At 49.1% G+C, this 18,268-nt stretch overlaps 1 long non-coding RNA gene across 1 annotated transcript; it reads right to left on the reverse strand.

Moving 5' to 3' along the window:
• Window positions 1-15,051: 15,051 nt before the first annotated feature.
• LOC309568588 lies at window positions 15,052-17,929 on the reverse strand. Its single transcript, XR_014226031.1, has 3 exons — window positions 17,846-17,929; window positions 16,129-16,455; window positions 15,052-15,699 (listed from the first exon to the last, which is right to left on the reverse strand). It is a non-coding gene; the product is annotated as an uncharacterized lncRNA (long non-coding RNA).
• Window positions 17,930-18,268: the final 339 nt, after the last annotated feature.

Genomic DNA, 18,268 nt, shown 5'->3' on the forward strand with positions numbered 1-18,268 from the left:
CCCTAATCACCTAGGGCACATTAGCCTTATTGCTCTGTTTGCCAGTGAGGAGATGGGAAAGATCTCCCTCTGACCTGCTCTGCTCTATTTCACTTTGCCAGCAGGGAGAGTAATGTATCGGGGCCATGTACATGTAGGCAAACACATGCATGTGTATTTAAACTTTGGGGTGCACATCCTAATGCAATAGGCTGCGCACACCTATGGGCGGTGTAGGTGGAAGCGGCGGTGGAGGAGGACCAGGGCCGGATTAAGAGCATCATGGGCTTGGTGCTGAGGATTTTGAAGGGCCTTAAGGGCCGTGCCTTGGCATGCACCCAGAGGAGGAAGGGTGCAGCCATGCATGCCTAATTCAACATGGGATGCTGTCTCTGAAGCCCATAAACACATCCATGCATCGGCAACTGTCCCTCCTTGTCCGGCCTTCGTGCTGTGTGGGGAGGTTCTGAGGGAGCTGCCTGGGGAAGCGAGCATAGAAGCCAGACTTCTGTGTTTACAAGTGACAGAAGAGCGGTAACAGTAAATATGGCCAACCCAGGGCCTATATTAAGGTAGGGGCCTGGAGCTGCAGCTCCAATAGCCCCTACGTTAATCTGGCCCTGAGGAGGACGAGGTAGCCAACACTGCTTTTTTTCAGAAATTTTAAATGAGGGTACACCCCAAAAGAGTGAGAAAGAACAAAAATAGAACAATGGCTGGGTAAGGTCGGTATCCATCGCTATTCTGCACAAGGTACGGAAAAGTCCCGTGGGATCCATGCCTGGTTCATTTTAATGAACGTGAGCTTGTCCACATTGTCTCTGGACAGGCGGCTGCGCTTGTCTGTGATAACGCCCCCAGCCGTGCTAAATACCCGTTCAGATAATACACTGGCTGCAGGGCACGCCAGCACCTCCAAGGCGTAAAGGGCAAGCTCAGGCCATGTGTCCAATTTCGAGACCCAGAAGTTGAAGGGGGCAGACCCGTCATTCACTACATGTAGGCGTGTGCACATATACTGCTCCACCACGTTGGTGAAATGCTGCCTCCTGCTAAGACGTTCCATATGAGCTGCTGGTGCTGCTGTTTGTTGTGGCGTGCTGACAAAGCTTTTTCACATTTCGGCCATGCTAACCCTGCCTTCTGAGGTGCTGGCGGTGCCCTAGTTGCATTGGCGACCTCTTCCTCCTCCTCCTCCTACTCTGCCTTGGCCTTGTGCTTCCACTGTGGCCCCGCTGTCAGGTGGGAATGCCAGCAGCATCGCGTCTACCAGCGTGCGCTTGTACTCACGCATCTTGCGATCGCGCTCCAGTGAGTGAATTAAGGACGGTACGTTGTCCTTGTAACGGGGATCCAGCAGCGTGGCCACCCAATAATCAGCACAAGTTAGAATGTGGGCAACTCGGCGGTGGTTGTGGAGACACTGCAGCATGTAATCGCTCATGTGTTCCAGGCTGCCCAGAGGCAACGAAAGGCTGTCCTCTGTGGGAGGTGTATCGTATGTGTCCTCTGTATCCCCCCAGCCACGCACCAGTGATGGCCATGAGCTGGCCTGGGTGCACCCTGCTGTGAACATGGTTCCATCTCCTCCTCCATCTCCTCCTCCTCATCCTCCTCATCCTCCAGAACTGTGCCCCTGCTGGACAATTGAGTCCCTGGCGTTTGTGTGTGCAGGAACCCACCCTCGGAGCCCCTTGCGAATGACTGCCCCGAAAGCCTTGGAAATGTTACCTCTTCATCCTCCTCCTCCTCCTCCTCATCCTGTGCCACATCCTCTTCCATCATCGCCCGAATTGTTTTTTCAAGGAGGCATAGAAGTGGGATAGTTAAGCTGACAACGGCGTCATCGGCACTGGCCATGTTGGTGGAGTACTCAAAACAGTGCAACAAGGCACACAGGTCTCGCATGGAGGCCCAATTATTGGTGGTGAAGTGGTGCTGTTCCGCAGAGCGACTCACGCGTGCATGCTGCTGCTGAAACTCCACTATGGCCTGCTGCTGCTCGCACAGTCTTTCCAGCATGTGCAAGGTGGAGTTCCACCTTGTGGGCACGTCACATATGAGGCGGTGAGCGGGAAGGCCGAAGTTACGCTGCAGCGCTGACAGGCGAGCAGCAGCAGGGGGAGAACGCCGAAAGTGTGCACAGACGGCCTGCACTTTCTGCAGCAGCTCTGACATATCGGGGTAGTTTTTAAGGAACCACTGCACCACCAAATTCAGCACATGCGCCAGGCAAGGGATGTGCGTCAAACCGGCTAGGCCCAGACCTGCTATGAGATTTCGCCCGTTATCGCACACCACCAGGCCGGGCTTGAAGCTCGCTGGCAGCAACCACTCATTTGTCTGCTGTTCCATGCTCCTCCACAACTCCTGCGCGGTGTGTGGTTTTTCCCCCAAACAGGCAAGTTTTAAAACTGCCTGCTGTCGTTTACCCCTGGCCTTGCTGAAGTTGGTGGTGAAGGTGTTACGCTGACCGGATGAGGAGGCGGTAGAGGATGAGGAAGCGGAGTAGGAGGAGTTAGGAACAGGAGGCAAACTGAAGCGCCCTGCAATCCTCGGTGGTGGAAGGACATGCGCCAAATTGCTATCCGCCTCAGGCCCATCCGCCACTGCATTTACCTAGTGTGCCGTTAGGGAGATATAACGCCCCTGACCGTGCTTACTGGTCCACGTATCGGTAGTTAGGTGGACCTTGCCATAGATGGCGTTGCGCAGTGCACACCTGATTTTTTCCCCCACTTGGTTGTGCTGGGAAGGGATGGCTTGCCTGGAAAAGTAGTGGCGGCTGGGCACGACGTACTGTGGGACAGCCACTGACATAAGGTTTTTAAAACTGTGCGTCTCCACCAGACGGAATGACAGTATTTCAAAGGCCAAGAATTTTGAAATGCTGGCATTCAGGGCCAGGGATCGCGGGTGGGTAGGGGGGTACTTCCTCTTCCTCTCAAGTGTTTGGGAGATGGAAAGCTGAACGCTTCCACGGGACATTGTGGAGATGGTTGGTGACCCAGGTGGTGGTGTTGCTGACAGATCGTCTGTTTGCGGGGTGGCAGGTGCCGGTATCACTACAGATGTGGATGGAGCGGCCGAGACTGCAGCAGAAGAGGAAGCAGGATGAGCCACAGACGTTTCTTGGTTTTGAAGGTGTCTACTCCACTGCAGCTCGTGCTTTGCACTTAGATGCCTGATCATGCAGTTTGTGCTCAGGTTGAGAAGGTTTATGCCTCGCTTCAGGCTCTGATTGCACAGGGTGCAAACCACTCGTGTCCTGTCATCAGCACATTTTCTGAAGAACTTCCACGCTAGAGAACTCCTTTGAGCTGGCTTTGCTGCACTCGTTCCCTTGCTGCATTGGGCAGTAGCAGGCGTAGTGTCTAGGGCACGGCCTCTCCGCTTCTGCACCCTGCTCCCTCTTCTGCTGTGCTGGTGGCTCTGTGCGACCACCGCTTTTCTTCCTCCAAACTACTCAGGTCACCTGCATGACCTTCATTCCATGTGGGGTCGAGGACCTCATCGTCCTCCACATCATCTTCCACCCAGTCTTCACCCCTCCCCTCCTTGTCGGTCTCCACAATTCTGAACGCCGCAGCAGTTGGCACCTGCGTTTCGTCATCATCGGAGACGTGCTGCGATGGTCCTTGCATGTACTCATCTTGAGAAATAAGTGGTTGGGCATCGCTGCACTCAATCTCTTCCACTTCTGGGGCAGGGCTAGGTGGATGGCCCTGGGAAACCCTGCTGACAAAGTCCTCAAAAAGAAGAAGAGACTGCTGTATGACTTGGGGCTCAGACTGCTTGCCTGATTTGCAAGGGGGTGAGGTGAAAGACGGTTGGACATCGGCTGCAGGTGCCAACTCTGACCTTTCTGCAGTAGACTGGGTGGGAGACAATGTGAAGGAACTGGAGGTACTGTCAGCAGCAAACCAATCTACTATCGCCTCTACTTCTTCTGGCCTCATCACTTCTAGAGGCGTATGATGCCCTACCAAATACTGCTGCAGGTTCTGTCGCCTACTCACACTTGAGGAAGGTGTTTCACTTGTGAGTGTAGCTGGCACAGATCGACCACGTCCTCTCCTTGCAACAGGAGCTCTTCCAGCAGCACCACGACCCAGGCCACGGCCCCTATTTGACGGTCTCCTCATATTTCTGTAATTTATGATCTTGCCCTAGAAAGGTGTTTATTGAATAGCGGAACAAAACAACAACAATATCGCACGGGTGTATCTCACAGTCAAATATGCAAACTATGCCGCAATTTGATGTTTTTTACCCCAAAAGAGTGTATATTGAATAGCGGAATAGGAAGAAGGATAAAAAACTGTGCATCTCACACATACAAACACAGACTAGGCCCTGATTAAAATTTTTTGTACTCTAAAGGGAGGATGAGGAAGAGGAGTAGGAGGAGTTGGGAACAGGAGGCAAACTGAAGCGCCCTGCAATCCTTGGCGGTGGAAGGAGATGCGCCAAACAAATTTAAAAGGTGTATCTCACACGTACCGATACAGACTATGCCGTAATTTAATTTTTTACACTCCAAAAGGGTGTATATTGAATAGCGGAATAGGAAAAATTTTATAATACGGTGTATCTCACACGTACAAACACAGACTAGGCCCCGATTACAATTTTTTGTACCCTAAAGGCAGGATGAGGAAGAGGAGTAGGAGGAGTTGGGAACAGGAGGCAAACTGAAGCGCCTTGCAATCCTCGGCGGTGGAAGGAGATGCGCCAAACAAATTTAAAAAGGTGTATCTCACATGTACCGATACAGACTATCCCGCAATCTAATTTTTTACACTCAAACAGGGTGTATATTGAATAGCAGAATAGGACAAATTTTACAAAACAGTGTATCTCACACGTACAAACACAAACTAGGCCCCGATTACAATTTTTTGTACCCTAAAGGCAGGATGAGGAAGAGGAGTAGGAGGAGTTGGGAACAGGAGGCAAACTGAAGCGCCCTGCAATCCTCGGCGGTAGAAGGAGATGCGCCAAACAAATTTAAAAAGGTGAATCTCACATGTACCGATACAGACTATCCCGCAATTTCATTTTTTACACTCAAATAGGGTGTATATTGAATAGCGGAATAGGACAAATTTTACAAAATGGTGTATCTCACACGTACAAACACAAACTAGGCCCCAATTACTATTTTTTGTACCCTAAAGGCAGGATGAGGAGTAGGAGGAGTTCGGAACAGGCAGGAGGCAGACTGAAGCACCCTCAAATCCTCGGCAGTATGAGATGCGCCCCAAAAATTGGAAAGGTGTATCTCACACGTACCGACAAAGACTATCCCGCAATTTAATTGTTTTTACCCAAAGGTGTAGATTGAATAGCGGAATAGAAAATATGATATCAAAAGGTGTATGTATCTCACACGTACCGACACAGACTATCCCGCAATTTAATTGTTTATACCCAAAGGTTTTGATTGAATAGCGGAATAGAAAACATGATATCAAAAGGTGTATGTATCTCACACGTACCAACACAGACTATCCCGCAATTTAATTGTTTTTACCCAAAGGTGTAGATTGAATAGCGGAATAGAAAATATGATATCAAAAGGTGTATGTATCTCACACGTACCGACACAGACTAGCCCGCAATTTAATTGTTTTTACCCAAAGGTGTAGATTAAATAGCGGAATAGAAAATATTATCAAAAAAAAGGTGTATGTATCTCACACGTACAGAACCAGACTAGGCCCCGATTACTATTTTTTGTACCCCCAAAGGCAGGATGAGGAGTAGGAGGAGTTCGGAACAGGCATCACCCTCAAATCCTCGGCAGTATGAGATGCACCCCAAAAATTGGAAAGGTGTATCTCACACATACCGACACAGACTATCCCGCAATTTAATTGTTTATACCCAAAGATTTTGATTAAATAGCGGAATAGAAAATATGATATCAAAAGGTGTATGCATCTCACACGTACAGACCCAGACTAGGCCCAAATTACTATTTTTTGTACCCCCAAAGGCAGGATGAGGAGTAGGAGGAGTTCGGAACAGGCAGCACCCTCAAATCCTCGGAAGTATGAGATGCACCCCAAAAATTGGAAAGGTGTATCTCACACGTACCAACACAGACTATCCCGCAATTTAATTGTTTATACCCAAAGGTTTTGATTGAATAGCAGAATAGAAAATATTATCAAAAAAAAGGTGTATGTATCTCACACGTAGAGACCCAGACTAGGCCCAAATTACTATTTTTTGTACCCCCAAAGGCAGGATGAGGAGTAGGAGTTCGGAACAGGCAGCACCCTCAAATTCTCGGAAGTATGAGATGCATCCCAAAAATTGGAAAGGTGTATCTCACGTACCGACACAGACTATCCCGCAATTTAATTGTTTATACCCAAAGGTTTTGATTGAATAGCGGAATAGAAAATATGATATCAAAAGGTGTATGTATCTCACACGTAGAGACCCAGACTAGGCCCAAATTACTATTTTTTGTACCCCCAAAGGCAGGATGAGGAGTAGGAGGAGTTCGGAACAGGCAGCACCCTCAAATCCTCGGAAGTATGAGATGCACCCCAAAAATTGGAAAGGTGTATCTCACACGTACCAACACAGACTATCCCGCAATTTAATTGTTTATACCCAAAGGTTTTGATTGAATAGTGGAATAGAAAATATTATCAAAAAAAAGGTGTATGTATCTCACACGTACAGAACCAGACTAGGCCCCAATTTTTATTTTTTGTACCCCCAAAGGCAGGATGAGGAGTAGGAGGAGTTCGGAACAGGCAGCACCCTCAAATCCTCGGAAGTATGAGATGCACCCCAAAAATTGTAAAGGTGTATCTCACACGTACCGACACAGACTATCCCGCAATTTAATTGTTTATACCCAATGGTTTTGATTGAATAGCGGAATAGAAAATATGATATCAAAAGGTGTATGTATCTCACACGTAGAGACCCAGACTAGGCCCAAATTACTATTTTTTGTACCCCCAAAGGCAGGATGAGGAGTAGGAGGAGTTCGGAACAGGCAGCACCCTCAAATCCTCGGAAGTATGAGATGCACCCCAAAAATTGGAAAGGTGTATCTCACACGTACCGACACAGACTATCCCGCAATTTAATTGTTTATACCCAAAGGTTTTTATTGAATAGCGGAATAGAAAATATGATAGAAAATTGGTGATTTATCAATAGCACATGTGAACAGCAGTGTCTTATATCAGTCAGCTCTGCTGTAGGCTATGGAGGGAAAAAAAAAATTCCCCTTTTAAGTTTGTAATTTTTAACTAGATTAGTACAGACTATGCCACAATTTAATTTTTTTAACCCAAGGGTGTATATTGAATAGTGGAATAGAAAAAAGTGTATAACTTTTGAAATCACTCAATAATAGCACATGTGAACACAGCAGTGTATTATCACAGTCAGCACAGCAGCACTGAAGGAAAAACGCTGATAAAAAAGACTTTTCTCCCTCCTCCTCAGTGGGCAAAAAGATTGTGTTCACTGCACCCCACACACAGCAAAATTGATGTGGACCACTGACACCTGCCTATCTCCAGCCTCTCCCTAAAAGGATTGATAAGATCGGTCACTGCAAACCCCCCCCACACAGCAAAATCGATTGTAGAACACTGACCCTAAAAATCAGCAGCCTCGCCCTAAAATGCCCTACAACTCGCCCTGCCTAAAACACTCCGACCTGTCCTTCAATTCTATTCAGACACAAATGATTTTTGCCTGTCTGTCCCTAATCAGCAGCCAGCACGTATGATGTGTGCTCTGTCCCTAAACTACAGCATAATGACGCAGCGGCGCTCCGTCTCGAACTTATAAAGACTTGGTCACATGCTTCAGATGGCCAATCACAGCTACTAATACATTTGTAGGCATGGCTGGGATGGCTTAAGGCACACCAGTTAAATGCTTGTTGATTAGCTGTTGAAAGCCCGCCATGAAAAGCGCGCTAATGCATACAGAACCCGGAAATAAAATGACCGAACACGGATTTTTACCCGAACATACAGTAAAGTTTTCGGGTCCGTGTTCGGGTAACAAAAATCCAATTATTCGGTACGAACACGAATAATACAGTCCGTGTTCGCTCAACCCTAGTCAGGGTAACAGGCTAACAGGAATAGTCAGAGACAAGCCAAAGTCGGTACACAGAGGGGTAGTTTCAAGCACACGGCAAACAGGACACAGGAACTAATACTGTTGAACAGCAAGGCAGGCCTGCAGTGCGCTGGTTAATATAGGTTTCCTGTGATGACCTGGGCGGGCCAGGAACAGGAAGTAGAGGTGATAAAAGCCAGAAGGAAGAGTCTGGCCCTTAATGCAGACATGAGGAACAGGTAATGTCACGTACCTGATCCGAGGCCGAGATGCAGAGAGGGCTCCCCTTGTGGCTGAGTGCGGCACACCCCTGGGGTTGAGACAGGGGGTGTAGCGCCCACAGAAGCACTGGTTGCCGGCAGGGTCCTGATGGTAGAAAGGGAGTCTCTAGCAGAGTGCTGGGCAGGAATACACCGGACAGTCCAAGGAGGAACCAGGAACAACCAGGCAGTAGGTGTAAGACCGGCCGGGGGTCAAACACAGGAATCTGCAACAGGTGCAAGCCAAAGGTATGTTAGGAAAGCCAGAAGCAGACAAGTCCGTGGGGAAGCCAAGATCAGGTACTGGAGGGCAGGTAGACAGGAAGCAAGTCTGTGAGCCAAGCCGAGATCAGATAACGGGAGAGCCAAACTGGAGCAGGGATGGTCAGACGAAGCCGAGGGTCAAAGCCAGAAGAGAGAGCAGACAGGTCAGGAAAAAGCCGGATCAAACTGGAATCCAGGAAGTAGCAATGCACAGGAAACAGGAAGAGCTGAAGACAATCCAGCAATCTGATGGGCTGAGCAGAGCCCTTTTATAGGCCAGTGAATTAGTCTATGGCCTGAGTCCATTGCGGCCATTGGAAGTACTGGCAGAGTCGCCAGTTGCAGCATGGCTGTTTCTCTGACAGTGCCCCCCCCCAAGGGGCAGCCTCCGGATGCCCAACCGGGCCACGCTTCCCGGGAATCTCCTGTGGAATTCCTGTACCATCCTGGGGGCATGCAGGTTACTAGCGGGTTCCCAGGAATTGTCTTCAGGGGGGTAACCTTTCCATTTAATAAGATACTGAGTTTGTCTCCCTTTCTTTCGGCAATCCAGTATGGACTCAACTTCAAATTCCGTCTCCCCTTCGATTGAGACAGGAGGTGGAGGTAGCTCGTCTCTCCCAGGAAATGGACTGGGGACAACTGGTTTGAGCAAGGAGATGTGGAAAACTGGGTGTACCTTAACCACTTAAGCCCCGGAAGATTTTACCCCCATTCCGACCAGGGGGTATTTTGCGATTCGGCACTGCGTGAATTTAACGCACAATTGCGCGGTCGTGCGACGATGTACCTAAACGAATTTGACGTCCTTTTTTTCCCACAAACAGAGCTTTCTTTTGGTGGTATTTGATCACCTGTGCGATTTTTTGATCACGCGCTATAAACAAAAAAAGAGCGTCAATTTTGCAAAAATAGCAATATTTTTCACATTTTTTTATATGAAATTCCCCCAAAAAAAAATGTAAAAATCAAAATTTTTAAAAATTTTCGGCCAATTTATTTTATGCTACCTATGTTTGGTAAAAAAAATCGCAAAAAGCGTATTTTGATTGGTTTGCGCAAAAGTTATCGCGTTTACTAACAAAGGGAAAGATTTTTGTCATTTTTGTTGTTTTTTTTTTTTAACGCGTAATGGCGGCGATCTGCGATTTTTTTTGCGGTACTGCGACATTGCGGCGGACAGATCGGACCCTTGACTGACATTTTTGACACTTTTGGGGTTACCAGTGACATTTCTACAGTAATCAGTGCTATACATATGCACTGTTACTGTAAAAATACACTGGTAGTGAAGGGGTTAACTTTATTTGGAAGGGAGGGGCTGTGTGTGTCCCTAGGGGCGTGGTTTCTACTGTGATTGGCTGTGGCTCTAGCTGTAAGGACACTGATCAACGGATCTACATACCAGATCCGTTTTATCAGTGTCTTTGCAGCGAGGAGAATGACAGGCAGTTTGTTTACACAAGCTGCCTGACATTCTCCCTCTCCCCCGCCGATCGCCGAGTGACCGGCGGACATCGGGTCCGCTGGTCACACGCGCGGGGGGGTCCGTGACCACGCGGGAGCGGGAGCGCGCCCCGGGGGGCGCGCGCTCGCTCCCTAGACCCTCACAAGCAAGCAACGTAGCCCTACGTTAGTTTGCCTGCGAGGGGCTGACCGCCGACGTAGATAGTCGTGCGGCGGTCGGCAAGTGGTTAAAGGAGTCGGGAAGTGCCAGCTCAAAAGCCACAGGATTGATCACCCTCTTGACTTCAAACAGACCAATGAACCTTGGCCCGAGCTTCTTGGATGGGCATGAGAGTTTAAGGTTCAAGGCAGAGAGCCAGACTTTGTCTCCAATCTTGAGATTCGGACCCTTCTTTCTTTTACAGTCATGAAACCGTTTATAGTCCTCCTGGGCTTTACGCATGGCTTCCTGTAGGGTTTGATAGTTGGTTTGAATGAAGCTGATCCGATCTTGGACAGCAGGAACTGATGCTTCCGGAAGGGTGTTAGGCAGAAAGGAGGGATGAAATCCATAATTTGCCCAGAAAGGGGACTGGTTGGTGGATGCATGAAGAGAATTGTTGTAAGTAAATTCCGCACAGGGGAGGAGCGAGACCCAGTCGTCTTGGGAACAGGTGCAAAAGCATCGTAAGTATTGTTCTAGAGTTTGATTAGTCCTCTCTGTTTGCCAATTGCTCTGAGGATGGTATGCAGAAGAAAGAGAAACTTCAATGGACAGGGATTTACAGAGATCCCTCCAGAACCTGGAGGTAAATTGCACTCCTCTATCTGAGACAATGTTGTCTGGAAGGCCATGTAGCCTGACTATCTCCCTTATGAATATGTTGGCTGTGTCCAGGGCTGAAGGTGTGCCAACCATGGGTAGAAAATGGGCCATTTTGGAAAGGCGATCCACTACCACCAAGATGGTGGAAAATCCTTCTGAAGGGGGTAGTTCAACAATAAAGTCCATAGATATGTTTTTCCAGGGTTGCTCAGGAATGGGAAGTGGTCTTAGCAAACCCCAAGTCTTGGTACTTGACCCCTTGTTACGTTGGCAGATGGTACAAGAGCCGATGTAATCCTTGCAATCCTGCCCAAGGTTGGGCCACCAAAAAGAGCATTGGATAAGCTCCGAGGTCTTCCGCACCCCAAAATGCCCAGCAAGTTTACTGTCATGAAATATTTTAAGAACTTGAGATCTTACTTGGGGAGGGACAAAGATTTTATCCTGATGCCACAGCAACCCTTCCTGTTTTTTCAGGGAGGGTACTTCAGGATCCAAGCAAAGGGCTGAGGCCTGTCGGATTGCCGTCATCAGGTCAGGCTGGATAAGGAGAAAATTATGGGCAGAAAGGATGGTATCAGGTTCTGCTGTTTCTGGGGTATCTGGAAACATCCGGGAGAGAGCATCTGCTTTCCCATTATTGGAGCCAGGTCGATAAGAAATATGGAAGTTAAACCTGGAGAAAAACAGCGCCCATCTGGCTTGTCTGGGTCTCAACCGTTTGGCAGTCCTGAGGTACTCCAAGTTCTTGTGGTCCGTGAAGATCATAATAGGATGAGTGGCTCCTTCCAATAGATATCTCCACTCTTCTAGTGCAAATTTAATGGCCAACAGTTCTCGGTCGCCAACGTCATAATTCTTCTCCGGAGGTGACATTTTCCTAGAAAAGAAGGCCACAGGATTTAGGAGAGATTTGGGCCCTTGACGTTGCGACAGGATTGCCCCGGTGGCCACTTCCGAGGCATCGACTTCCAACACATAGGGCAGAGCCGGATCAGGGTGTTGTAGGACGGGTGCAGAAATAAACAGCTGTTTAAGTTTGTCAAATGCCACTTGGGCCTCCTGAGACCACAGAAAGCGGGACTGATGGTGGGTTAACTGGGTGATGGGGGAGATGATGGAAGAAAAATTTTTCACAAAACGCCTGTAAAAATTAGCAAAGCCCACGAATCTCTGAACACCTTTCTTGTCACAAGGAGCAGGCCAATCTAGGATCGCTTTCACTTTTTGTGGGTCCATAGCGATCCCATCGGTGGAAATAATGAGTCCCAAAAACTGAATGGACCCCTTTTCAAAGTCACACTTCTCTGCCTTGGCATAGAGTCCGTGTTTTCTCAAGGTAGAAAGGACTTTTTTAACGTGAACCCGATGGAGTTCCAGTGAGGCAGAAAAAATGAGGATATCGTCAAGGTATACGATGACGAAGTGGTCAAGAAACTCCCGAAAGATATCATTTACCAGGTGCTGGAATGTGGCTGGGGCATTACACAGGCCGAAGGGCATGACAAGGTATTCATAATGTCCAAAACGAGTTCTGAATGCGGTCTTCCACTCATCTCCCTCCCGTATCCGGACAAGGTTATAAGCTCCCCGCAGGTCTAACTTGGTAAAGAGCTGGGCGGTTCGGAACCTCTGGAAGAGTTCGGGGACAAGGGGGAGCGGATACCGGTTTTTGATAGTGACCTTATTCAGCTCTCTATAGTCCACACAGGGTCTCAAGGTGCCATCTTTCTTTTCCACAAAGAATATACCAGCACCTGCAGGAGAAGAAGATGGGCGAATAAACCCCTTTTTCAAATTTTCATCGATATAGACCCATAGGGCCTCCAGTTCCTTTTCAGAAAGGGGGAATATCCTTCCAAACGGGATCTCGGCTCCGGGAAGCATTTCTATAGGGCAATCGTAAGGCCGATGGGGAGGAAGGACCTCGGCTTTTTTCTTGTCAAAGACGTCCCTGAAGTCCTGGTAAGCAGGTGGGATATCCAGGAGTGGCTCAGGTGTTGGTTGAACAGACAAGCAACTAGCAGGCCCACTAGGTCTTTGAGGGAAGCAATGCTGCTGACAGTAGGCAGAAGAAAAGTTGAGTTCCTTCTTGGCCCAATCGATTTGGGGGTTATGGGCTTGCAGCCAAGGAAGTCCCAGTATGACGGGAAACATGGGGGATCAAAGGGCATCAAAACGGATGAACTCCTGATGACCGGAGTCTGCTGTGGTGAGGATGGGTCCAGTCTCTAGGATAACTGGTCCGGAACTGGGTAGGGACCCATCGGCGAAATGGACCTCGAGCCTTTGTGTCTTAGGGATAAGAGGAATATGGAGTCTCGTGGCCAAAGAAATGCCCAGAAAACAGCTGCAGGCCCCAGAGTCAACGATGGCTCGAAGTTGGACCTCCCCTTCCGCCACCTGTAAGGAGACCGGGAGAATAAGGTGAGAGAGCGAAAGCTCAGAAACTCGGCAGTTAAATGGGGGCTGAGAGTAAGGCTTACTGAGACTCACGGGGCAGTTCCGAAAAAAATGTCCAGCCCCGCCGCAGTAGAGGCATAGGTTGGCCTGCCGACGACGTAGTCTCTCATCAGGAGTCAGGGAGGAACGGACCAGGCCCAGCTGCATAGGTTCCCCTTCAGATGCTGCCATGGGGGAAGAGACAGGAGGTGCAGGTGGAGCAGAAGAGATCTTGGGAAGCATGCAGGTAGGCCGGAATGTTTGGAGACGCTCCGAGCGTCGCTCCCGCAGACGTCTATCAAGTTGAATGGCGAGTTGTATGAGACCCTCAAGGGTAGCGGGGGTCTCCACTCGAGCCAGCTCATCTTTTAATGTCTCAGAAAGTCCTTGGCGAAACTGATACTTGAGGGCAGCCTCATTCCAATCAGTGTCAGGAATACAGAGTACGGAATTCAACCGTGTAGTCCTCCACTGGGCTCTTGCCCTGTAGCAGGGAGTGTAGGGCGACCTCTGCGGTGGCCGTGCGCTGGGGGTCGTCGTAAAGCTGAGCCATAGCCTCAAAGAATGTGTCCACAGAGTCCAGAACAGGGCTCTTTTGTTCCATTAAGTTATGAGCCCAGGTTTGGGGTTCTTCAGACAGCAAAGAGATGATGAACCCCACTTTCACAGAGTCCAGAGAAAAGGTCCGGGGTTGCAAGGCCAAGTATAGCAAGCAGGCGTTCTTAAAGGCCCTGAACTTCTTTCGATATCCAGAAAATCGCTCAGGTGTGGGTACTCGTGGTTCAGGAGGCAGGACTAGCATGGAGTGGGTGGAGCTAGCGTGTCCTTGTGGTAACGGGAATGAAGAGGTGCTGGCAGGCGATTGATTGGAGTCTGTAGGAGGCGAAACGGCCAGGTGTTGCAGGCGACCTTCCAACTGGAAATAACCCTCCTGGAGTCTTTGCACTGCCTGAGTGAGGGCGGTGACTTGCTGGCACAAAGCCTCAATTGGGGAAGCACCTCTGTCGGCCTCTGACATGGCTGGATTGTACTGTCACGTACCTGATCCAAGGCCGAGATGCAGAGAGGGCTCCCCTTGCGGCTGAGTGCGGCACACCCCTGGGGTTGAGACAGGGGGTGTAGCGCCCACAGAAGCACTGGTTGCCGGCAGGGTCCTGATGGTAGACAGGCAGTCTCTAGCAGAGTGCTGGGCAGGAATACACCGGACAGTCCAAGGAGGAACCAGGAACAACCAGGCAGTAGGTGTAAGACCGGCCGGGGGTCAAACACAGGAAGCTGCAACAGGTGCAAGCCAAAGGTATGTTAGGAAAGCCAGAAGCAGACAAGTCCGTGGGGAAGCCAAGATCAGGTACTGGAGGGCAGGTAGACAGGAAGCAAGTCTGTGAGCCAAGCCGAGATCAGATAACGGGAGAGCCAAACTGGAGCAGGGATGGTCAGACAAAGCCGAGGGTCAAAGCCAGAAGAGAGAGCAGACAGGTCAGGAACAAGCCGGGTCAAACTGGAATCCAGGAAGTAGCAATGCACAGGAAACAGGAAGAGCTGAAGACAATCCAGCAATCTGATGGGCTGAGCAGAGCCCTTTTATAGGCCAGTGAATTAGTCTATGGCCTGAGTCCATTGCGGCCATTGGAAGTACTGGCAGAGTCGCCAGTTGCAGCATGGCTGTTTCTCTGACAGGTAAGCTACCAGACATTATTGCATATCCAAGACAGTACCCTCCCTCTTACGAGGCCTCCCCCTTCCCCGCCCGGACCCGGGTTTAGAGGGAAACTTCAGATGAAAACTTTTTAACAGACGAGGTGCAAAGACCTCCGATGCAGGGACCCAAGATCTCTCCTCAGGACCAAAGCCTTTCCAATGAACAAGGTCCTGAAGAATGCCTCTACAGAGTCGGGAATCCAGAACTTGACTGACCTCGTATTCCTGATTATCCTCAGAGACCGGTGCCATGGTAGGGAAAGGACAAGAAAACTTATTGAGGACCAAAGGCTTCAGAAGGGAAACATGGAAGGAATTAGCAATTCTGAGGCTTTTGGGGATCTGAAGTTTGAAACAAACCGGATTCAGTTTAGAAATTATGGTATATGGACCAATGAATCTTGTAGCAAACTTCAGGGAAGGCACTCGAAGCTTGATGTTCCTAGTGGAGAGCCAAACTTTGTCCCCTGACTGAAGAGAAGGTGGTTTACGCCTGCGGCGGTCAGCAAAGCCTTTGAATTTGTTGGCAGCTGCCCGGAGGGAATCATGAACGTCACTCCAGATAGAATTGAAGGACTCCTGAGCTGAAGCCAACGCTGGGATATCTGGAGAACAGGCCATGGGAAGCGGAAGTTGAGGATGTCTTCCATAAACTGCGAAAAAGGGGGTTTTCTGTGAACTGGTATTTACATGATTGTTATGGGAAAATTCCGCCCACGGAAGTAGACCGGACCAATCGTCATGATGAGCGGAGACTAAGGTGCGAAGAAAAACCTCTAACTCCTGATTAACCCTCTCCGTCTGCCCATTAGATTGAGGATGGTAAGAAGAGGAAAAATCCAAGGCAATATTGAGGGATTTGCAAAAGGCTCTCCAGAAACTAGACGTAAATTGAACGCCCCTGTCAGAAACAATGTGAGAAGGAACCCCATGGAGGTGGAAAATTTCTCGAATAAAAATGGGAACCAAGGCAGGAGCAGAAGGAAGACCAGGAAGGGGAACAAAATGAGCCATTTTGGAAAACCGATCGACTATCACCCAAATGACTGTATTGCCGTCCGACAGTGGGAGATCGGTGATAAAATCCATGGCAATATGAACCCAGGGTTCCTTAGGAATGGGCAAAGGCATGAGGAGACCAGCAGGAGCTTGTGTGGAGGATTTAGAATGAGCACAGACATGACAAGCCTTGACATAGTCTTTGACCTCCGAGCGGAGATTAGGCCACCAGTAGTGACGACTGATGAGCAAGAAGGTGCGGAGAAACCCTGTGTGGCCTGCCACCTTGGAATCATGCCCCCAACGAAGAATCTTAGTTCTTAGCTCAGTGGGGACAAAGGTCTTACCAGGAGGAATCTTCGAGTCCAGGGTGGTAGAATGGGCAATAATGCATGAAGTGGGGATGATCGGCTCAGGTTCAGGAATGGACTCCTCATCCAAAGTGTCAAAGGACCTAGAAAGTGCATCAGCCTGACCGTTACAGGAACCAGGTTTGTACGCAATCGTGAAATTAAAACGGGAAAAGAAAAGACTTCACCTGGCCTGTCTGGGATTCAAACGTTTAGCATTCTGTAGGTACTGTAAATTCTTGTGATCGGTGAAGATCGTTATGGGGTGAGGAGAACCTTCCAAAAGATGACGCCACTCTTCCAGCGCCAATTTGATTGCGAGAAGTTCCCGGTCGCCGATAGCATAATTTCTCTCTGCCTGAGAAATTTTTTTGGAAAAGAACGCACATGGTTGACGTTTCTTCTCAAAGAGTTGAAGAAGAACAGCTCCCACCCCCACTGAAGAAGCGTCCACTTCAATAAAGAAAGCATCCCCAGGATTAGGTCTCCTCAAGAGAGGCCCGGAGTTTCAGATCATGAAAAGCATCGACAGCTTCGGGGGGCCAGACTTTGGCATTAGCACCCTTCTTGGTCAAGGCGATAATAGGTGCAGCAATGGAAGAGTAATTCCTTATGAACTGCCTATAGTAATTGGTGAAGCCAAGAAAGCGCTGTGTGGCCCTAAGGCTAGCAGGAAGGGGCCAGTTGGTAATGGCTAAGACCTTCCCAGGATCCAAACGAAGGCCCAAACTTGAGACAAAGCATCCTAGAAATAGGACCTCAGAACATTCAAAGGAACATTTCTCCAGCTTGGCATAGAGATTATTCTCTCAAAGGCGCTGGAGTACAGTGCGGACATGGTTTCTATGGACATGCAGATTTTCCGAAAAGATCAGAATGTCATCCAGATAGATGACAACAAACTGGTACAGCAGGTCCCTGAAGATTTCATTGACAAAGTTTTGAAACACAGCTGGGGCATTACACAGCCCAAAAGGCATGACCAGGTATTCGTAGTGACCGTCCCGAGTGTTAAACGCAGTCTTCCATTCATCACCCTCTCTAATTCGAATGAGGTTGTACGCCCCTCTGAGATCCAACTTGGTGAAAATGGAGGCACCCTTCAACCTATCGAATAGTTCAGATATTAAGGGTAAGGGGTATCGGTTCTTAATAGTAACAGCGTTTAAGCCTTGATAATCAATGCAGGGTCTCAAGGTACCATCCTTCTTGGCGACAAAAAAGAACCCTGCTCCTGCAGGTGATGAGGATTTCCAGATGAAACCTTTCTCAAGATTCTCTGCGACATACTCAGACATGGCCTGGGTCTCTGGGATGGACAATGGGTAGGTACGACCCCTGGGCAGCGTTGCCCCGGGAACAAGGTCAATGGCACAGTCAAAAGACCTGTGGGGAGGAAGCACGTCAGCTGATTTCTTACAGAACACATCTTGGTAATCGCTGTATGCAGCGGGAAGGTCAGAAGATACCGATGTGGTGGCAACGGAAATTCTCTCCTTTGGGGTCACCTTGGAAAGACATGATGATAAACATGAGGGGCCCCAAGCCAGGATCCACCCAGAGGCCCAGTCCACATGGGGAGAGTGGAGCCGTAGCCAAGGAAGGCCCAACACAATGGGGTTAGAGATTTTGGGTAGGATAAGAAAGGATATCCACTCCTGGTGAAGAATCCCTACCGACATCCTAATGGGCAGCGTCTGGAAGCGAATAGGGCCCCCTGGGAGAACAGTGCCATCAATTGCCAAGACCATCAGTGGCGTAGAGAGGGGTGAAAGGGTGAGCTTCATAGAACAAGCAGTTCTCCAATCCATAAAGTTGCCGGCAGCCCCGGAATCCAGATATGCAAGGGTCGACTGAGGAGAAGTGCTTACGTGGAGGCACACTGGAAGAAG

The sequence above is a fragment of the Pelophylax lessonae genome, assembly GCF_965119305.1.
Source record: "Pelophylax lessonae genome assembly, chromosome: 12".
In the NCBI taxonomy this organism is placed as follows: domain Eukaryota; kingdom Metazoa; phylum Chordata; class Amphibia; order Anura; family Ranidae; genus Pelophylax; species Pelophylax lessonae.